The 23,799-nt window shown below is 41.5% G+C and overlaps 1 protein-coding gene across 27 annotated transcripts in view; it reads right to left on the reverse strand.

The window, feature by feature from the left end:
- PDE4D (phosphodiesterase 4D) overlaps positions 1-23,799 on the reverse strand; it is a 1,448,272-nt gene that overhangs the window by 1,273,864 nt on the left and 150,609 nt on the right. For 7 of the 27 annotated variants that reach the window (XM_072826528.1, XM_072826530.1, XM_072826529.1 and 4 more), the window contains one exon: positions 402-465. The exons of the other annotated variants lie outside the window; for them this stretch is intronic. The gene's annotated coding sequence lies outside the window, so the exon portion shown is untranslated. The remainder of the gene's footprint in view (positions 1-401; positions 466-23,799) is intronic. 27 annotated transcript variants of the gene reach the window in all.

Here is a 23,799-nt window from a genome sequence, read left to right on the forward strand (position 1 = left end):
AGTACTAGGACTGCGGGTTTAATTTCCTAGAGACTGATGGAGTTGAATCACCCAGCTTTCTTAACCTTTTAAGGTTCACCTACCCAGTAGCCCACCTTGGTCATTCGATTCCTCTCTGGTTACATACTTAGGAGGGATGTGGCCCTAAAAACCAACGGTATGTACGTTCACTCCACTCAAAGCCATCCTGCCTGTTGGCCACTGTCACTGTCTACCAATCACTCCCATCTCCAGTCTCAGTCTCCCTTGTGGATCTCTCTGGGTTCAGCCTCTTCTCTCTCTCCTGATGCAGCCAATCTGACACCTGACTGCTTCGGGTGTCAGATAACCTCATAGGCTGCCTGCACCAAGAAAGCCATGTTCCTACAGTGTTGCCACCGCAAGTTCCCTGTGGTTCTTACCATTTCCTTCCTCTCTCCAGCCCCAGAGAAAGGACTGTCCCTTCTTCTCTTGAAAAATCTCAACCTATGAAAAAAAAAAAAATTGTGTTTCTCTCAGTTTGTTTTGCCACTTACTATTTGTGTGACCAAATGCAAGTTACCTGACCTCTCTTGGACTCAGGTTTCTTACCTGGAAAATGAGAATATTGATTAACTTATGAAACTGCTGTGAAAATTAAAGGACATAGCTTAAAATGCCCCCATTCAATGCCTGATCGGTGCTCTGTAAAGGTTCTCTTTCCATTTTTCCTTTTCTCTCTGCATCATCATTAATCTCCTCCTTTGAACTTCGAAGCAGTAAAGTAGCAAATAAAAACCAACTGGCTTTTGCAATGAGACACACTGAGACCTGAAACCTAATGTTTATTAGTGACTAGCTCAGTCGTTAATTTTGCTAAATCAGCCTCTCACCCTCAGAAGGATCTGAGGATGTTATATTCCAAAGTGTGACAATCACAAGTCACTCAGGGTAACCGTGCTTCTAGACTAGGGGTCTCAAAATGTGGGCTGAGCAGCCACTGCACCCCCTGCCCTTCGATCCCCAGCTGGCCGTATGCTTCCCTCCTTCCCTCCCTATTCTCTTCCACTAGGCCAGCCTTCCTCATTTGCACCACACCTCCCTAGGCCTTGAGGCCTTTTATTTTGCTGCTTCTTCTCCAGCTTCTTATTGAACTAAATGATTAACTGCCTGAGAGTTACAGAACACTTGTGATGTATTTAATATTGTTTCTTTTACAAATATAGACTCCCTCTCTGCTCTCCAAATTTTTACAACTTAGCATGTCAGGCCTCATTAGTTTGATAGCAAATTATCACAAACTTAGTGAGTAAAGGTAATAGAAATGTATTATCTACAGTTATGGACAGCAAGGATCCAAAAGAGGCCTCACTGGCCTCTGTTAGAGTCCAGAGCCACATCCCTTTCTGGGAGCTTTAGAGGAGAATCTGCTTCCTGAGGTTACGCTTATTCTTTGGCTCATGGGCCACTTTCTCCACTGGTGATGACTGGCTGGGTATTTCTCCTGCTGCATCATTCTGACACTCTCCCACTCTCCCGCCTCTCTTTTCTACTCCTAAGGACCTTTGTGATTATGCAGGACCCACCCAGATAATCTAGAATAATCTCTCCATCTTGAAGTCATTGAATCAGCAACCTTAATTCCGTTTGCCATCTTAATTCCCCCTGGCCAGGGAACATAACATATTCACAGGTTCCAGGGATTAGGACATGGATAATTTGCAGGGAGAGGGGTGATTCCATCACCACAGCCCTCAGCACTGTTACTGAGCCTGTCTTTCCCTCAAAATGCAGGTGAGATGGCAGTGCTGGTTTACCTAATAGTGCTGTTACAGGTTTTCTTTCAGTTCAGAAACAAAACAAAACAAAAATGAAAGCAAGCCTCCAAAATACAAACAACTCAGAGTTGGCATTATAACATGTCATGGCAAAGCAAAGCAGTTTTCTCCTGCACGCCTGTGCCTATAAATCCCAACTGGTACTTTTCGTTTGTTCTCCCCAAAACACCATCACTTTTATGAGTTGTTAACAAGAAGGGAGGAGAGAAAGGTGAGTGAAAAGGATGGATACTAGCTACAGAACCAAGTGTAATTTCAGGAGAAGGAAGAGGAGGAGGAGGAGGGGGAGGAGGAGGAACTCAAGAGCATACCAAAGAAACTTCTGTGTTGCCTAGGGTACTCTAAACCTTGAGCAAAGCTCTGAATAATCACTTGGTCTGAGAGTAATCCTAAACCTAAGTGTAAATCCTGAAGGTGTCCACGAACGTTCCTTTGTCCTGTTCTCTCTCGACGTTCCATAAATTGCCTGGGGAGGGTCATCTGACTCACCCATGAAACTACCAGAATTAAACAGGACAAAGCAAGTAAAATCACATGGGGTACTTTCACCTGTTATCTCTTCTCCAAATAGATTATCAGGGCACTGTTTCCAGTTTGGGGTTTGTGGGGGGAGGATGGTAACTCAGATCCAACTTTTAAATGTCTCCAATGAGCTGGGCTCCAGACTTCCTTTGCTACTTCAGGGTTTTAAGTAACAAATCTTACAAGTTATATAATGTCTCTAAAACCTGATTTACTATATATAGTAAATATAACTCTATATAACCTTTAGGGAATTTTTCAGTACACCAAATAAGTTCCAAATATGTTACTGTGCACTTTAATTCATTTCTTAAATCATACACAACATTAGTAGGTAACCCAATTCATCTTGATGAATCTAGCTGTGAAGGTGGCTACCATGGCTGACCTCACCCTGCATGAAACGTTTCCATGAGGCCACCATCTTCCTGGAATCAATGTGCCTATCTAACTATTTTTGTCTTCCAACTTCTAAACTCTTCCTCAAATCTTCCTGATGCTCTCTATCCCCTCAACTTCATTTTCCTAACACTTACCACAGTTTTAGTTAATTATCAGGGTCAATTTCTGTTCACCCCATGAGGACAGGGACCATATCCATCTCTTTCTTCCATGTTTCAGCGCTGTACCTGGCACACAAAGGGCCCACAAACACTGGTGAACCAATAAATGCTCCCTGTCCTTACTTTTCTTTTCAATACGCTTACATGTATTCATGCCAGGCACTATTTTAAGTATTTTACATGCATTAATTCATTTATTCTTATAGCCAATTCCATTACGTGGGGACTTGTATTTCCTTGTTTTACACATAAGAAAATGGGCAGAAAAGACTCAATAATTTACACAAAGTCATATAGCCATTAATAACAGATAGCATTTATTAAGTGCTTAATATGTGTCAGGGCTACAGCTAGTCATCTAAGGTGACTTTCCTCAATTTACAAGAGATGATCTTCTTGGGTGGATAAATTAAAAAAGGAAACCCTTAAAAAAAAAAAAAAAAAGGCAACCCTGCCTCCTCGTAAGTCTCCTCCAAGGCACAGGGCTTTTAGGTTGAAAGCAGGTTCCCATAGTACCAGTCCTTCAAACTTGGGCCTTTCTTAGGGCACAGCCTGAATGACAGGGCCACACATTCCTCTGAGGACTAAATGGTGACTAAACCACAGCAACCCAATGACATGGGCATCAGTTCTATCATGTCAGGTTTACAGAAACAAGAACCTAAGTTCTTAGGCCCATAGAGAGCCCAAGCTGTGCAGAGCTATCCAGCTGCTGAGTGACAGAGGTAGAATTTAAGCCTACACATTATGGCCCTGGAGCCCACCCACCTAACAATACACCCTACTGAATTTCTTAGCCTTGGTTTTTAGGACAGCCTCCTAACTAGTCTCCTTGCATCCCAGTGTGTCTCATTTTGATTCACTATTGCAGCTGCAGTGAGTTTCTAAACACATACATCCAATCATGTCTCCTTCTTACTTGAGCACAACGAGAGCTCTCCCAGGACCCTCAAGATCAAATCAAGACTCCTTCTTGTGGCTGAGAAGGCTCCTTATGATCTGATCCTGGTCACCCTTCAGCTGAATGCCTTCTAGCTCTCTCCCTCTGTATCCCTCACTGCACACAATGACATAACGTCATGTGATATCCTGCTTTATGATTCTTCATGCTCCTTCCTGCCTCAGGCCTTAGCACATGATATTCTTTCCGCATGGAGTCCTTTCCCTTCCTGCTGCAGTTGACTAGCTCCTACTTATACCTTCAGTCTTAGCCAAAATGTCACCTCAGATCCATGTTCCTGGAACAGTCTAAATCAGATCCTTCATAGATTCTCTCTTCATACCCATATTTTTCTTTTCTTTTTTTTTTTTAAAGATTTTTATTTTATTTATTCATGAGATACACAGAGAGACTGAGAGGCAGAGACACAGGCAGAGGGAGAAGCAGGCTCCATGCAGGGAGTCCAACGTGGGACTCCATCCCAGGTGTCCAGGACTACACCCTGGGCTGAAGGCGGTGCTAAACCGCTGAGCCACCAGGGCTGCCCCATATTTTTCTTAATAAGTAATACTGTGCAAGTGTGATTATTCAAAAAACACCAGTTTCCCCCAATAATAAGTAAGTATCATGGTGGCCAGGGCCATCTCTATTTCATTAATTAATTATAAGCTCAGAATTTAGCACATTTTCTAGCACATAAAGACAACCAAACCTTGCTAAATATCGCCCTTGGTGCTCACTGTGCTTCCCCATCATGGCATTCATCACAGTAATCCCCTGATTATTTCTATAATCCTCCATTCAGTTGTAATTATTTAAAATATTAAAAATACAAACACTGTATCTGGATTTGGAGCCCACTACTGAACCTCAAGTGTCTAGCTCAATGCCTACCACATAGTAGCCACTCAAACATTCCAGAAAAAAAATGGGTGAACAAGCAGGAGTAACTGGCCCCTTCAGCGTAAAAATCCTCTTCATTATTATTGCCATAAATGACAACAATGGACTAAAGAGTTGCTGTACTTTAATGCCTCTGAAGGAACAGAATCTATAAGGAGCACTGAGAGAAGGTGATCAGCTTCAAAATCTAACCCAGTATTACCCACCAGCTACAACAGACTGAGGTGGTAGAGGGCCAGTCACTTTTGAGGCTTAGTCAAAAGTCTCACGAGTAGCCACTCAAACAGAGAACTCAGCATCTACTGGCCAACTCCTGCAGAGAATCAAGGCCACAGAACTACAAAGACTAACCTACAATGGACTATCATGTTAATCAGTAGACACTGGATTGACTCCCCATTAAAGAGAGATTGTGAGGACCGAAATCCTTCTGAAAGCATAATTAAATGACAACCCATCAGTCTAAAAAGGGTGGTGGGATGCACTCAAATGAAAGGCAAAAGCAAAGTAAAATATATTATTTAATAGCATCCTACAAGACGATGGAGGAAAAGTCCTTCTGAAAAACATGATTTACTCAATGACAGAGGAAAACAACATCTTTTCTACGTATAATATATGCAATGGAGGTGATACTATGCCTCATTATGACCTGGTTCCGGAAAGTCTACCTGGACTTGCAAATGGTGACAAGATCCTCAGAGTTCTAGAACAGGACTGGACTGTTCTGCCTACTGGCCAGTCATGATTGCCAAGTTCTATATGAAGGAATTTCACAGCGGTCTTGGAGCCCATGTGCATGAAATGTGACCAGTTAGTGTCATGTAATGACAGTGATCCCAAAATGACACAAATGTACTGATATCTAATTAATGAGATTACGTATGACAATACAAATGTCCTTGTATGCTCCCACTGGTGCAGGGGACACGTATTGGGCTGACCAAGCTTCATCATCTTCAGAATTCAAAGTCAAGTCTCTTTCCACCCACAGATCAATAAACTCCGCACTCTGCTTCTAATACCAAAATTCTAAACATAAGGTTAGGCAAGTTTGCATATTCAATATGCCCCCATTCGATATCCTTTTTTCGTCTCGGTCTTGCTATTCAGGATCTCATCAGTCCTAAAGTGCATACCTTAACACAAACGATGCTGATTTTACTTTGTTTGGTTTATCACCTGAGTAATCGAAGAACCTAACCTCTTGACATGAAATAGAAGCTTAAGTAAAACAGTATTTAAAAAAAACAAAACATCACATGGCTGACAACACACACAGTGGTTTCATCTGCTTTAAAGCTGTTGCACTGAGCCTGACAGCACCCACTGCCAGCGGTGAACACTCACCAGACATCAAGGAAGGTCCTCCACTCACAGTTACCCTGCCCTGGACGAGCGCAACACCACAGCTCTCCTTTCTGCTCTGCCTACCTCTCATGTCTTCTTATAGACAATACTGCCCTTTAGTAACGAATTTGGGACAGATTTCTTCTGGAGCAGTTTTTAAAACCATAACCAGGGAAAAGCCTTAAAAATCTCTCAACCAAATGAGTGGTTTGGGCTATTTACTGCATGGCCAGGGACTGGTTTTTTTATTTTTAAGAACACTTTCACCAAACAGGGTTTTGCATCTTTTGCTAAGCATAACTGATCTAGTTACCTGTCTTCATTTTTACTCTCAGTCAGCTATTTTCCCAGTAAGAGGGGTGCCGCTTCCCAGATAACTAAAACTTGAGTGGGCAGAAAGCGTGGTCCACAAGTCCCTCCTCGTGAAGACCACAGCAGTACTTAGGGCTCAAACTCAGGATGTCCCGAGTCACAGACATTCAAGGGATGCTAACTGGGTATGTGATTTGGTGGCCTAGGACTTGAAAATTCTAAGAAAAGTGAGCCAACACATTTCTCTGCCTCTGATCTGTTATGACTTCTGTATGTATAGTCCTTTGGGAGCACAAAGATCCTATAAAGGTTTCCTTCTAATATACAAAGGTTCTGGGGGAAAAGTTCACTATGTTGTGCTTTTATGTGAACTAGACATACCCCATCTCACAACTTGGCTTAGAAAAGTACGAGTTGGATTTCAGCCTCCCCACATCCCCTTGCCTGGCCTCTCATGGTCAATGAATAGCACTTGGATTTCTCTGCAGCACCGGAGCAATATTTATTCTCCCATCATTCATCATGCTTCTCGGGCTTGACTATGGATAAGGCGCTGGCTCTGTGGAGAATCTAACTGTGAGTAAAATGGTTTCCTCAGAAAAGGTTCCTCCTTCCTAGTGAATGAATGTCATGAGCAATGGTGTAGAAGGTGCTAAGATACAACATGCCTGGTGCTGGAGACTATTCTAGTTTCAGGGGAGTATAACAGAGTCATGGGTGATTGAGTTTATAAGAGGGCTTGCATGACCAGTCCAAGCAGTTTTGGAGAAGAGAAATCATTTGCCCACACTGAGCTTTGAGGACATAGATTTGGTGATGATCGACAGGACAAATCAGGGTGTGTCAATGGTAGAGAAGACCTAGAGGCCACAAGCCAATTAGCAAGTTGATAGAGTATATTATTGGCTAAACATTCACCATCACCTACCAAGAGAGTATTACACATTTCTAATCCATTAACTTCAGGCCTCGCTATAAGACTTTCTTTAAACAATAAGATGGGAATAAACAGAGTATGTACCACTTCCAAGCAAAACTTCAAGAGCCATTGTATGGTTCCATAATAAGTTCCTTTATCTTTGCCACAATATCCCAAATTGGGGCTGCTCCAACAGTCTGGGTCCCAGAGTGACAATAACAGGCAGCAGAGCTACAGTCAACTCATAATGAGCAAGCACCAGGCATAAAAAAGACTCCTTTTTTGTTTCATAAGCTGTTCAGTTTTACAGATTGTTAACGCAGCATCACTTATCACAGACATGGGAAGCTAACACCCTAAAAGGTGAAAGTTGTAAGGTCTTAGACTAGATAAGCACAAGTAGTACTGGGTAGGAAAGGACAGACACAACAACAGCCATTAAAACAACAAATCATTATCTAACATTCATTTAGTATTTATGTGTCCAGCATTACATTAAACATAGCTCATCTGGTCCTCATAAAGCTAGAACTCAAGCACCAATTTAATACTGCAGTACATGCTCTTCCCCATTTTTTTTTCCAACAACTAATAATCACTTTGCGATTGTATATACATGCAGCGTTAACTCAGCAGGCCTGGGTTACTCGAACCCTGCACATTCTCAAAAAAGAAACATCTTCAGAACTGGCCCTTGACTGGCTCCAAGCCCAAGGACACTCTGCCTGGTGCTATATGACTGAGGCCTTGGGCCATGCATTATCAGTTTGATCAAGTAGCTTATGTTAACAATGGGATTTCTGGTGAATGTCTGTTTTTTCCTGGAGATCTGGAGTCTGAGTACCTGAGAGAAATCATGCTAGCACTACAGAACTACATAAATTCCCCCCCCCCCCCAAAAAAAAACCCTGGACATCAAGGCTCAAGTGAGCTTCCCTAGTTGGCAATAGGGAACTATTTGTGTGCATTGTCACATCATTACTCAAAGAATTAAGTGCATCAGTGCAACTTCCCTGGGAAAGAACTCTTATAAGCCTGCATCTAGTTTCTCCTGGGCTTTGCCCTAGGAGTCTCCCCCTTTTCTCATTTTAATCTGTATCCTTTCACAGCAATCAACCATGACCATGAGTGTGAGAGTTGTTCTAAGTCCCATGAGTCCTTCTAGCAAGCCATCAAAGCCTAAGGGGAGTCTTGAAAAGTTCTGACATAGCACAAAACCTAAGATAGGTCAGTGTCCAAAATGACCCCAAATTTCAAACCTGGGTGGCTCAAAACATGGTGGTTCAAGAACAGAAATGAGAAAGTCAGGAGAAATTAGTGAGCAGGATGTGGGGACAATAAAGGAGGAGGCTGAGAAGCCAAGTAGAGGAAGGGGGCTTAGTTCGGTGGCTGACTTACTATATTTGATTTCCATATCCAGGTAGGAATGTGCAATGGGAAATATATAACTAGAGTCTATACTAGAAGCCCAGGATAGACACATAGTTAACAGCTGAAACCCAAGAATGAATGAGATTACTAGGGAAAAGATTAGAGAAAGGCACAACAAAGAATTGAGCACAAACTAGGGAGGATGTAACATGGCTGCCAGTGAGAAGGAAGATGACTTCCACCTACTTCCCAAGTACTATCAAGGATAGGTTTTTTACTTTTACGCAAATTTGTATTAATCCAGTTATACCATACACCTTATGCAAGAAAAGCACTGCTAAAAGTTTTTGTCAATATGTAAATAGCATGAAAAAAATCTCATGAGCAAAGCATTCAGAAATGACTCTCATAGCCATTGATCCTCCCAAATAAACTGGGATGAAGGGAAGCCCCAGGCATTCATGATACTTGTTCATGCATCTGTGGGGCTGTCACCAGAGTTATTTTTATAGGTTTGCTTATGTTGTTAGGCAGTCAAAAATTGAGGTCAAAAGAAAGACCCCAGTAAAGCCAGTAATCCTGGTACTGCACGAGGGCATTTTCCACAGAGAACAGAGCTAGGGGCCAAGAGCATCAACTCAAGCATTGTGCTTTTGCTTCTGCTCCCTCCTTCCAGGTGTGATTTCTTTCTTTTTTTTTTTTTTTTTAAATTTTTATTTATTTATGATAGTCACAGAGAGAGAGAGAGAGAGGCAGAGACACAGGCAGAGGGAGAAGCAGGCTCCATGCACCGGGAGCCCGATGTGGGATTCGATCCCGGGTCTCCAGGATCACGCCCTGGGCCAAAGGCAGGCGCCAAACCGCTGTGCCACCCAGGGATCCCATGTGATTTCTTTCTATTGCCTTGAGCTTCTCAATTTTTCTTTTTCTACACAAGAATGGCCTTGGAATCATGTCAGAGGTTCCTTTTAAATAATGCTGCAGTGGAAGTCAGAGTTTCTGCCTGACTTGTCTCCATTTTACCTGAAGAGACAGCCCCCTCCATGGTTATGCCCCATATACATCTCACTGAGGCTTCAGAAAACATTGAATCTGTCTCACATGCTCCTTTTTTTGGGTACTTCTACCCTTTTTAACTATTCATAACATGCATCCTACTTTCAGAACACTGAATTGGTTCTCAGGCGTCATACTTGGCAGTGAACACAGGGTAAACTTCATTCAGGTCTACAGCCAGTCTTGCCTACCACACTCCTTGCAATGGAGAATTCCACTCCATGATCTTACACTCAGGTTGGTGAGAAAGGCATCCAAGAGCAACATTCAAACCAGTGTCTCAAAGGCTCCCCCATGTGTGCACATGAAAAACAACTCATCAGAGGAGTTCAGTGGACTAACTGCAGAATAAGAATGACAGGGATCAAATTTCAGATCTCAGAAACATGCTAACGTATGAGAAAACATCACATTATATAATTATGACTTTATTTATACATGTGTCATGTTTAAAAATCTAAAAGAATAATTAAGTGGGCTGATTTGGGACAGATTGGAGCATCGGCAAAGAAATACATGTATTAAAAAATTGATCTTTCTACATTAGGTGTGGAGAAAGGGGAAAATAATATAAAGTAATTGGATTTGTTCCAACTAAAGGAACAAACAAAAATAAAAGATAAACCCTCTGAATACAACATTAGCCATTGATTTATATATTTCAGCCCGTGAAAATAAACCAAAACATTTGTTGCACTTTCCAGAAAGCATTTCCCTAGTGGAATGTTTTCAGATCTCCCTTTCTGCCCATTTATCTTTCCCTCTGGGGAAAACCTGCGATATCTAAGACTGCTGTGTCAATCAGCAACTTTTAAGCAAAAGGTTGGCTTCCAGAATATTAAAACCAAGCCTGGCAAAGATTTTTTTTTCCAACTCTCATCTTTTACAGATGAAGAAAGTGAACTCAGAGAAATGAAAGGTCTTGTCTAAGCTCACAGAACTGACAGGAAAGCTGAGAGCAGACCCCTAGTCTTCCAAGTCCAACCATCATTCCTTTACACGGTGCTATCTCTCAACTTTCAGCAACAAATAATAAATAGAAAATACACTAACAAATACTTCTTCTCATACTAAAAGGTGCTAGGCACTTATTCTATGCCGACATGTTTTTCAGTACATTGCAGAAGTTAACTCTTTGGGGACTGCGAAAAATCCTCTGAGATTCTATTATTACCCATTATTATCTGAGAGAGTAAGTGGTAGAGCCACTATAATAGCTACCAAATAGTCTAGCTCTAGAGATCAAATTCTTCACCAAAAGCAGAATTTTTATTCAAAATGCAAAGGGGCATCAGCTATAGGATTAAACCCTGCTCTAGGCAAAGTAAAAAGCTGTGATAATTAAAACAGAAGTAGGATCAATTTAAAAAGGATAAATAACACCCACCTCAGAAGGAAAATCCTTACCCCATTAGTAGAACAAACTTGAAGCTTTTTAAGTATCCAATGTCATACAAACCATCTAAGTAGAGGGCTGACTTCTTTAGTATACCAACCGAAATCATGTTAATCTATAATTAGAATTTATTATTTTCTATTCATTATGGCAATTCCTCTTCTAGGCAACTCTTGTTGAGCCTATTTGCCATGTAATAAAACCAGATTTCTTAGTGTGTGCATGTGGTGGGGCGGGGGGGGGGGGTGTTAGGGGAATTCTCTTACCTCTTTAATTGATGCAAATTTATATAAACTTCATAAAGACAGCAGTGACTGCCCCATTTCTGTGTTCAATGGAAATGTTAAGTCTTATCTTGCCAAACCTCTGTTGTTTGGTCCTCCTCTAGATACTTTCTCTCTCTTGGCTCCTTTGACATCACTCTCTTGGCCCTTGCCTGGTCTTTCACTGTTCTTTAGTAGGTTCCTCTTCATAAATTTGTTAAAGATTGGCATTCCCGGAGTTTGGACCTTGCTGGATTATTCCCCGTTCTCCCCCCCAACCCACCCAAAACTGTTGCCACACTCTACTTGAGTGACCACCCTTCTAGCTACACCTTCCACTCCAACCTAAGAGCTGATTCCTGGCTTCCAGGCTTCCTCTCCTCTAAGCTTGACAATCTCCAAGACAATACCTCAAATTCAATGTAATCTAATCCAAACCCCTTATATTTCACCAAAAATCTTATTCCCCATTTCCATCTTCCTTAGCTTGTCTAACAGATTCTTCCAATCTACCAGCCCAACCCTCAACCACCTGAGACTCTTTCCCTCTCTCTCAGGACACATCCAGCTAGATTGAAATTTCTAGGAGTTGTACTTTCTATACTGCTCTTTTTTTTTTAATTTTTATTTATTTATGATAGTCACAGAGAGAGAAAGAGAGAGAGGCAGAGACACAGGCAGAGGGAGAAGCAGGCTCCATGCACCGGGAGCCCGACGTGGGACTCGATCCCGGGTCTCCAGGATCGCGCCCTGGGCCAAAGGCAGGCGCCAAACCGCTGCGCCACCCAGGGATCCCCTCTATACTGCTCTTGAGTCTTCCCTTCTCACTTGCACTCTCATGAAAACCATCTAACATCCACCCTCATCATCCTGTCTCTCCCCATGCCAAAAACAAACAAACAAAAATAACTATATTAGGTTGGGTTCCACCAGAAATATTCCCTGAGCTAAGAATTTCAGTGCCAAGAGTCATGTGAGAAGTGATCCCAGAACACTAATGTAGCAGGTATAGAAGAATGGCAGGGTCTAGAGGGAAGTCAATGCTGGGGTGTTAAGGATCAGATAACCATTGTGAGCAACTAAGGTTCACATGGACTGAGGATCACTGGGAGACTATAGAGCATGCTGTACATCTGTCCCACCCCAGGAGTAAAGAAGCTGAGATATTATCATCAGCATTTGAGGGCTACTCCCAAGGGTCTTCACTCCCGGCTCTTCTGGTCTTACAAACTGGTAGTGCTGAGACTTGAGTTACTGTAATCAGGAATATTGACTGCCAAGACAATGTGAGAGGGGCAGTGGAGGCACCTGCCTCAAATCCCTGCAAGGCACCCAGAGGCTCTAGAGAAAACTCAAGTGTCTCTGCATAGCCCACAAGACATTCCATGATCTGTCCCCTTGCTTTCTACTTTCACCCCTTCTCTGTCTTCCTGCCTTAACATTCCCATGCTCTGGTCTTACCAACCTACCAGTGGGTCCCAGGTCCCCACAGCTCGCTGCCTCTGTTTTATTTTTTTTTGTTTTTGTTTTTGTTTTAAGATTCTATTCATTTATTTGAAAGAGAGAAAGAGAAAGCACAAACAGGGGAAGGGGCAGAGGGAAAGAGAGAAGCGGAGTCCCAGATGATCGGGGTACCTGATATGGGGCTCGATCCCAGGACCCTGGGATCAGGACCTGAGCCAAAGGCAGACACTCACCCAACTGAGCCACCCAGGCACCCCACCTCCTCTGTGTTTTGCATTTAATATTCCCACCTCTAGGAATATCCACCTCTCCCTTCCAACCCTATTCCCATCTATATGGGATACCCCAACTCTTTGACAAAATCCAGATTGCAGATCTCCACATCTCAACATCTCGAGCCTTCCTTCAATTCCTTGCCCCCACGTTGAGTATATCTGCTTGTGCCACTGCCCTGTCCTGCATCTGTCCTTCTTGCCAAACTGCACAGGAGTTACTGGTCCACGTGGCTAGACCAGCCTGCCCGAGTCTGAACTCCTGACCAGCACAGACTGTGCTTGATTGATCTCTGCCTTGCCAGACCCTAACACAAGGAAGAGGACAACTGGAAAAACACCAAACAATTCCTGACATGTCTATGTATCATACAGAATAAATAATAGAAGTCTCCAATTAATAAGACAAAGCAAGCCTAGACTAAAAGGGAAGGAAAAAAGAGGAAATTAGCAATCCTCTTTAGCACATGCTTTTCTAAAATAAATAAATAAATAAATAATAATAATAATAAATAATTAGTAAATAAATAAAATAAAATTACTAATTAGGAAAGTTTTTCCTTACATGTGGGCTATAAATCAGTTCGGCTCACTCTGCCTCAGCTTCATTAGCTATGTGCCCCTTTACTGGCACAGATTTCCTCAGAGGCAAGCTAATGCATAAGAGCCCCTAATAGAAAACCCCTGAGAATATATCATCTATGTATTTACTCACGGATATTATGTGACATTTCAACCTCATACTCGGGCTCCTTCCTATGCCTGGCAGTGAGGTGCCTTTACACTGAACTCATTCAGATACCCCTAAAAAGATGAAACAGGCAATGTAATTACCTTCCTAAGATCCACTTTCTAGGCCCTGCAAGGTCGCCTGCATCTGCTCCCTAGCTGAGCAGTCCCTGCAGGGGATTTCTGTCAGCTTCCATGCTGAAGGGCAGAAAGCCAATGCAGTGGGGGATGGAGTGGGATGGGGTGGAAAGGGGTGGGAAGGGGTTGGGGGTAGTCCTGCCCAGGCATCCACTTTCACTAGATTGGTCATAAGCAACTTGTTTGCATGCAAATGTACCCAACCCTGAATAATGCTTAAATTCTGAGTCTAGGGCTTTTTTTTTTTTTTTTTTTTTTTTGAGTTGAGAGAAAAGGAGAAAGGGGTGCTGAACTATTTCTAAAGGCCAATTAGTTCAGCCAAAATGGATGTGAAAATGAAGCATCTGGTAGATATCTTTGATCTGGGATCCTGTGACACAGTTTGCGCAGGGCAACTGCCATTTGAAATTCTATGATTCATTGATCACTTTCCCCATGTCTGATGGAAACTAAATTGCCTTCAATCCATGCAGACGTGATTTCTGCTTTTATCCCTCTGCTCCTCTTTGTCCTTACAATTTCGCAACCAGAAGCAAAAACAATCACAGCTGATCTTCCTTGTTGAATGTTTTAATATTGGGGGCTGCCTTCCACCCACCCACCCCCAGCCCGTGTTGAGTTTTGCCCTAACCAATCCTGGGATTCTTTAATGGGAGATGATAGCAATCTGCAAATAGAGTAACAATGCAATCTGTTACAGCAGAAAGCAAAGAAGGAATGCTGTAGCGCCCTGCACATAAGGCAGGTCTGCTGTTTATGTTTTATTTCGTGTTTTCAGACCCAATACAGGCAGCCAAGGAGTTGCTCCTCAAAACATTGTTGCTGACCTCATAAGAAACCATGTAAATAGACTTCCTACCCAATGACGCCAATGCAGAAACCAGTGTCTATGTGTTATTGTATTTGGGGAGACTTTTGTGTACATTGCTTTTAATTTCTTGTACAGATGAGAAGTTTTTGCTTTGGTGTAAAATGATACCAATCTTTTCAAGTTTCTGTTTCCCCTAGTTCCTCTTCACTGACTACAAAACCAAGGATAAAAGAGAGTGAAAAGGTTAAGGGGTGTGTGTAGAGAGCACTGTACTCAATTCCCCTTTCCATGACTACGCTCCTTGGTACTCCCCCTGCCTCAGGTCAATACCCCAGAGTTGTTTAATGGGCAAAAGCTTGCTCTTGAAGGTTTAGAGTATCTAATAAGCAAGTCCCAATGAATAATAACAGCTAACAATTAATTCAATGAATATCCTTTCAGTACCTCTAAGGGCAAGTTATGACTTTTCTAAGCATGTTCATTTCATTGCGGTTTTTTTTTTTCTTTTAAATCTCAACATTCCGGGATCCCTGGGTGGCGCAGTGGTTTGGCGCCTGCCTTTGGCCCAGGGCGCGATCCTGGAGTCCCGGGATCAAATCCCACGTCGGGCTCCCGGTGCATGGAGCCTGCTTCTCCCTCTGCCTGTGTCTCTGCCTCATTCTCTCTCTCTCTGTGACTATCACAAGTAAATAAAAAAAATAAAAAAAAAAATCTCAACATTCCTTTGAAGAAAGGAAAGACAGGACTTTAATTCACCTTTTACCATCCAAGAAATTGGAATATACAGGTTTTGTATTCCACCCACAAAGAGCAAGTCTATGACAATAGGGCAACAAAAAAACACAAGTCTTAATAATAGGAAATCCAGAGTCCTTATTCTTATCCTCCCCTATTCTTACAGCAAAGTCCACATTATAACAAAGAGTGGTGGAAAAAGATCGTTGTCACAGAGGTTCTCAATCAGGGCTCTATATACTTAGGCATGAATGTACAAAGTCCTGAGACTACTGTATTTAAGTGGTTGAATATGTGCATTTTTCTGAAGATAGAGTCCATAACTCCAAAATGGAGTTGATTTAATCTGATGGTTTATTTCATATACACTTGAAATATCAAACCAAGTATCTTTGAGACCCAACATTTCTCCTTCCATATTGCCATTATCCACCTACAATCATATCTCAAAATGAAATAACTTAAAATAATAATTATTTCATTTTCTCATAGATCTTCATTTGGAGCAGGACTCAGCAGGAAGAGCTCAAGTCTGCTTCAGGTACCGTTAACGGGGTCACTCAACAAGGACTGGACAAACTACTCCCAAGGTGGCTTTCACACATGGCTGGCTGTTGGTTCCCCTCCATGTGGGCCTTTCTGTGGAATACATTTGGCTTTTTCACAGCATGCTTACTGGGTTCCAAGAGGGAGCATTATAAGAAACAGAAAGTGGAAACTATCAGTTTCTGAAGGCCTGAAGCCAAAAACTGACACAGTGTCACTTCTGGGACATAGTATTGGTCAAGCGGTCATAAGATTCCAGGGGAGACAGCACAGACTCTTTCTTCTTGGTGAGATGACTAGAAGAGCGTCAGGACCTTGAGATCATGTTTTAGAACTGCCACATACCTCTAGGCAGCCTTTCTCTTCCCGTGGTTTGTTGTTACTATTCTTTCTCTCTTGTATAGATCTCTCCTGTGTGAGAAACGACGCTCTGCTATTTCCTACATTTCCCACCTCCCAGGAGAGGTTTGTAGCTAATCCAGTCTATTACTACCACCAATGGCCTTGCTCCTCACTGGGGACACCTGGCTCCTTCTTAGCTCCACATGTCGAATGCTTACACACCTTCCTAACCCTCCACTGCAAGGACCCCAGGAGGCACTCTGTGTGGCCTGCTCATTTAAAGAAGTCCTAGACAACACCTTTGAAGGGATACTGGCTGTCCGGACATTCTGCCCAAAAACAGCAAAATAAAAGTTACTCCGAGAGATTCCAATTAGATACAAACAATGTGAAGTAAGATAAGGAGATTGACCTCTTCCAACATAATTCTGTCAACTGCCGGTTGGGCTTAGAACATTCCCAGCTCTGCCTTCCAGTCAGTCACTCACTAACCAACCACACCACCCTCAGGAAAACAGAAGTTACTCAAAGTTCCAATGAAGCGCCAACCAGTACTTACATTATTTGCATCACTTTCCCCTTTTTCTTTATTAAGTGAAGTGACTGGTGCATAAAATTGGTTATCGTCACTGAAAAATTCTCTGATACTATATGTCTTGGGTTCCCTAAGCAGGCATTTGGAAAAAGTCTGCTTTTTCTCTGCAGCAGAGGTGATTTTAAAATAAAGGACCACCAGCTGAGAAGAGTTTCCAACTCCAGGTCTGAGGAGTCTATAAGCCACTACTCAAGAGATCAACCAGGCAGCCCAGGAAGTTTAAAGTTTTACATATGTTCTCACCTACCTACTATCACCCTTTCAGAGCATCCAGGATCCCTCTGCCCTCATAGCCTTTGCATTCTGTTTGCTCTAGACAATCTTCCCCCACAAAACTATATGGCTTGTTTCCTCCTTCCTGACAGAAGTCTTCTGGTGTTTTTTTACATGTCACCTTCTCTGTGAACCTGCCCTACAAGCTTTATCCACAATTTACAGACCACTACACTTGCATAGTACACATATACATACACACGTAAGCCACTTCCTATCACCCTTCTCTACTTATATTTTTTGTCACTGATATATGAAGTATTATATCTCTCTTATTCATTGCCCGTCTCCGCTTCTACAATTGCAGCTTTATAAAGGCAGAATTTTTTTATGTCTTGATTACTACTGGACATAGAAGTGCACCTGACATCAAAGACACATGCAACAAATATTAATAAACAACTGAATCAACTATTGACCAATACTGTAACTGTGCCCACATAGTGGTAGCAAAGGGTTTCTAAAAACACTGTTTGCTTTGAAGGGAGAGAGCTACAGATCTGGTTCAAACAGCACCCCAACTCTATCAGCTTCCTATTCCTCTAACAAATTACCACAAATTTAGAGGCATAGAACAATAAAAGTTTGTTATCTTGCAGTCCTGTAGGTCAGAAGTCCAACACAGGTCTCCAAGAGATAAAATAAGGTGTCGGCAAGAGTCTGTTCCATTCTGGAGGCTTTAGGGCATGATATCCTTCCTTGCCTTTTCCAGCTTCCAGAAGTCATAACATCTCCTAGTTTGTTATTTGATGTTTCCTCCATTCTCAAAGCCAGCACTTTCACACCCCTCTATTCTTTCTTAGTCCTCTATCTCCCGATCTCTCTCTGCCTCCTTCTTTAAAAATTACATTAGGCACACTTAATAACCCAAAATAATCTTCCTATTTCAAGGTCACCTATCAACAACCTTAAATCCATCTGCAATCTTATGGTCTATAAGCTAACACATTCACAGATGCCATGGGTGAGGACAGTGAATTCTCTGGCAGGCGGGGGAAGGGAGTGGGGAGGGCTGGTGGAGGAGGTATTACTTCTTCCTACCACATCTTCCTCTAGAACAATGAAAGAAGTGATAAATCCTCTTCTATATATTCGATAGCTGTAATGTTTCTGATCCATACCCACACTCCTGTTGGTTTGGTACAGCACAGACTATCTGCGAATTAAAGGCAGAAGACTCTCCCCCAAACTGTTGCTCTTATAAGCTGGTAGGACCAACCCTGTCATCATCACTGAGGCCCTATTTTCTCAACAGAAAAATGGAAATGACGAAATGTGCTGACAGGGCTGTTGCAAAGATTATACATGGTAACATTTTTAAAAGTTCTATATGCATCGAACTCCATATGGCATAAGGAATTGTTACATGACAGAGATCTCTAGCACCAGAGATATTCTAAGGCTGTACTGAGGGTGGTTTTGATCACTTGGCCTCTTGAAAGAAATGACCTAAATGATCACTTGCATAACTTTGGACAAATCAGAACTAAAAATGACAAAGCCACCTGCAGTCCAAGTCCCACATTATCACACATGGTTTGTGATAACAAATGGTGCCAAACCAAACCATGCATTTGGTTTTTCCTGTTTAAAGTTTCATGTGTTTTTCTTCAAAAAAATAACACCAGGAAGCAGATAATCATCACCTTTATCTAAGAAGCAATCACTGTAGTTATTTTTGTATTTCTTTCTAGGCTCCTTAAGGGGGGCATCATATCTCATTCATTTTTGTAATTCTGAAGTGCAGAACTTTGCCTGATAGAGAAACGCCCAAAAAATATTTACAAAATGAATGGGTTAATACAATAATGACTAACCAATTAATTAGAGACGCTTATAAGGAATGTGTCTAGGCTGCTCATTTACAATTTATAACTCTCTACATTTTCATTTTCCAGTGTCTTGTTTATCCCACTCCAATGTTCTGGACATCAGGGATTCTGAACACATGGGGAAAATGGCCTTTGCATGGCCTCTGGACAGTCATTAAAATTCTCTCCTTAAAGCAACTTCTTAGAATGGACAATACTAGTCTCCAATCCATGCTCCCAACCACCATGCTCATGACCAAATATTTCTTTCTCAAGTCCCCCTAGCAAGGGTACTATAAGGGAGATTTTGAACTTCAGATTCAAGTAAAAGCACTGAAGATTGCAATATATTTAACTGGGTACCTCCCCTATGGTAGTGTACTGCATTTATGAAGCCAGGGAAGAATTTCATAGAGGTTAAAAGCATTCTTAGTGGACAAAGATCTGATGGTGAACCTCCTGGCCTTTGATGGGCCTTGTCCAAAGGAGGGCTCATATCACAGGGGTCAGTGGATGACACACCATCAGTTGTGTTCCAGTAAATCAAGGGCTTAGACCAATCTCAGAACCTGCTTCTGTGGAAGTCAAGCTACAACCAATTTAAACCTCCACAGGTTAGATGCTTCATGCATTGGAACAATTTCATAAGAAGACAGTGGGAACTGGGCCCCTGATGACTCCATACTGCCTGACTTGCCAAAAGGGGAAGGTTTTTTCTAAACTCTAAGTCTTCAAGGACTGCACATCTGTGCTCAATACTTAGGGGGATCAGTTCTTTTTATTTTCCCTTCAAGCTGGAAGAATAAAGAAAAAAGACACTGTATACAGACCACTACAATTAGAACATTTTGCTAAATGGGCCAAGAAGTTGAATAAGATATGTTTGTATTGAATTTCCCTTGAAGTATTCTTGAACTTAGAATATGAAGAGAAAGAGGACTTGGCAATGAGAATTTTCGCTGGCAAGAAAAAATGCCAGCTTAACAATTAATTCCATTATAATTATTTTTGCCAAACTCACAGCGAATGCCTCTGGATTTCCCCAAAATCTAATAAGGGAGTGGTAACACTTGAAACTATTTCCCCTTTAGGCACTCATTCCACATTGAGATGGCCAGGACAAGTAACAAACTCTTGCAGGAATGAATGGGTACTAATACATTTTCCTTTACAAACTCACCATAGATTCTGGTATAGGAAACAAATTATTTCACAGCAAAATATTAAATGAACTCTATTGGCAGCACCTGGCTAGCTCAGTCTATAAAGCATGAGACTCTGAACTAAACTCTATTAGGCAACTAACTCATATGTGAAAAAAAGAGAATTCAGTAACTATTTCCCTGAGAGGGTTCCTGTTCCCTGAAACAGGTTTCCTAAATTCTCTAAATCTGTATTTTCAACTAATATAACCTTCTAGTGCAGTTTATAAACTAAATAAAACTTTAGTTAGCAAAAGGTGGAATACGTTTCAGTAATCTGAATTTTCATTCAATCTTATTTATACTAATTCCAATCTGTGATCTTCAAAATTTTTCAGCAAAATTCACCTTTGTTGAAGACGGTATTTCTTATAATCTTAAAGCAAAGGCTCTAAAATACACACACACACACACACACACACAGAGAGAGAGAGAGAGAGAGAGAGAGAGAGAAAGCTTTAACACAAATACCAATTTTTCCTATCACAAGATTGTTTAGTGAGCTGGTTTCAAAAATAAATAGAAGAGAAAAAAACACATTTTAAATGACAGCTATTTCCTCTTCCTTTAAAATTTTCTCCCCATACCTTCGATTTTTATCCCTGTACATAATAATTTTCACTCTTATTTTTTTTAAAGATTTACCGATTTATTTTAGAGAGAGAAATAAAATGCATACAAGCTGAGGGAGGGACAGAGGGAGAAAATCTTTCAAGTAGACTCCCTGCTGATCGCAAAGCCCAACACAGGGCTCGATCCCATGACTCATAAGATCATGACCTGAGCTGAAACCCAGAATGGGATGCTCAACCAACTGAGCCACCCAAGCACCCCAAAATTGCTGTTATTCTTTACAACTAAAACTAAGAATTTTGTCTTTATGTTGAACTTGGAACTCTTTGGAGATCTCTTCTGTTAAAATGTATACATGTTTCCCAGAACAAGTTATGTTTCAATTACCTACATATTTACCCAAATGTTCTAAATCCTGTGTTTTTTTCAACTAATATAACCTCTTATTTTCTTCAGTATGAAGAACTAAATTGAACTCTAGTCAACAAAGTGTCATCAATCAGACTTTCATTTTACCTTGTTGACATCAATTCATATCTGTGGTTCCCTAAATTTTCCTTAGTAAACTCAGATAACCACCAAGCACAAATGAAGTCAATACTTCTGGTTCCCAGTGATGAAATTACAAATTTCTAACTTGTCTTATCTATTTATACATAGTTAAGATCTGTCTCTGAGGATGGAACAGCATCAAGGTCATTACTTTGGCAGAGCCCATGAATCTCCATGAGTATCCACTGGTCTGGGATTTTCTACACCCTGCTTTGAAGTAAACGTTTTGTTGGAAGCAAAAACCAATTCATCAAATCAAACAGTTGATATTGCAGAGAAATATCAGCTCTCTCCCATCTTCACCTACAGGGCAGTTCCAAAACCCAATGCTGTTTAAGGTTATACTAGTACTTCTAAATTAATTCACAATAACACAGATTTTCTTCAAAGGACTCCATACGAAGACCTTTCCCAGTCAATGTACAGGCACAGATACAGTGGAATTCTCTAAACCAAATCCTGTTCAAGAAAAGAAGTGATCAGGGTACCTGGGTGGCTGATTAGGTTAAGTTCTGATTCTTGATTTCAGCTCAGGTATTGCTCTCTATGTTGTGAGTTCAAGCCCTGTGCTGGGCTCCATGCTGGGCAGTGATGGCGAGGTCCCAGCAAATTCCCACCTTATTTATCAGAATAGCTGTACTAGGAGAAAGCCAACAGCCTCCATCTAACAAATATCTTGTTGAGAACCAATGAACCAAGACAGCCAGTCAGTCCAAAGGACTTTTAAAATGTAAGGTTTTTGTTAATTTTTGGAAATTTGACTTCTACTATTTAAGATGGCGCATTCTGTAACAATGGGTCCATAATTAGATCTATTTATTTTGACAGTCCATAGCTCCTGATAAAAAGTCATATACAACATTTTCAAATTAAGAATTTTTCCTACAAAGAACATTATTATTCACAACATGAAATATTAAGACTTGAACGGGAAGTATAATCAAAGACCACAACATAAAATTCCATTATCGCAGTGTCTGGTTTTGCCTCTGCTTTCTCAATTTAAGGAGGAAGAACAAGAAGTAAATGTACTAAGTAGTGAGGCATAAAGGATGGGAGGATGGAATTGCTGAGCTTGACTGCAAGGATCTCAAAAGCAAAAATTGTGCCTTTTCTTTCTCTTTCTTTTAGGTCTGCAAAGTATTGTAAATGATCTACACTAGGTCCTATTAATGTGGGGTGTCGAGATTAAGACAGGAGAAAAAGCAAACCAGCAAAACTCCTCTTCAAAACTCTTCCACATTCTGCCTCAACATCCCTCCAGCCTACTTTAGTGCACATTCTATGAGCTAAGCCCCCATTCCCAATATTGCACTCTCCAGGCCTGCTTGTCACCACTACCAGGGCCACCATGGTAGAGTTGTACAGGTTGTTTACTTCACAAGGGCACCCAGGTGCAGGCGCCAAGTAAAAGCTGAAACCTACTCCACAGTTACCCAGAGAATCAGCTACTAGTACCCAGCCAAGAAGGTCCCCTATTTGTTGACTGCTTTGCAAATGCCAGAGGTTTCTTGCCATCACTGAGGAAGTGACTCAGCATATTGGCAAAATTAAGTCAAGGAAAGTGGTCAGAGTAGCAGTGACAGCAGGCAAGATGGCTGCCACATTTATGGGCCTGCTATTAGCTGGACAGACCAATCAAATTCCACCTTAACCTCAACAGTTTATTTCCAGACAGGTGTCTTCTTTGATTGACACTGAGTGTCTGCATTATGCCATCTGGAGCAGGAATATCCCAGCTCAGGTGCCTACCCTTTGTCTGAATTCTTGAGAAAGGCACTGTCTCATAGAATCAGTTGTAGAAGGACACCTTGAAAGCCCCTTGGGCCAACACACCCACTCCCTAATGCAGAGATTCCCTCTACAACATCCTGTTGAGTCAACCAACCTACACCTGAACACTTCTAATGAGCAGGCATTCCTCCAAAAGCCACCCCTTTTTCACTTTAAGAAAATCAGCCTTTCTCCTATTCTCCTGTATCAGGAATTAGAATAATTACCTATCATCTATTCAATGCTTCTTATAGGCCTTAGATAAATTAATTTATTTAATCCCCAAAGCAATCCTGTCAGTGAGGTACTATCACTGCCCTTTTTCAAATGAGTAATAAACCCAGAGAATGAAAGAATGTGCCCAAGGTCACACAACTGAATGAATATCTGCACCTGGCTCCAACTGCAGCACCCTGTTTGTACTAAGCTCTACTTCTCGTGTTTAAGCACCTCTCTCTTCAAATTAAAAAGAGGTGTACATCCCAAAATTGAAATTTCAGGTGCCTGAAATTCCATGATTTGCTTATTTATACTAATGAAGGAGAAAAAGGGAAAGTTCAAGCAATATTTAAACCTCATTTAAATAACTACT

This window comes from Canis lupus, chromosome 5, assembly GCF_048164855.1.
Source record: "Canis lupus baileyi chromosome 5, mCanLup2.hap1, whole genome shotgun sequence".
In the NCBI taxonomy this organism is placed as follows: domain Eukaryota; kingdom Metazoa; phylum Chordata; class Mammalia; order Carnivora; family Canidae; genus Canis; species Canis lupus.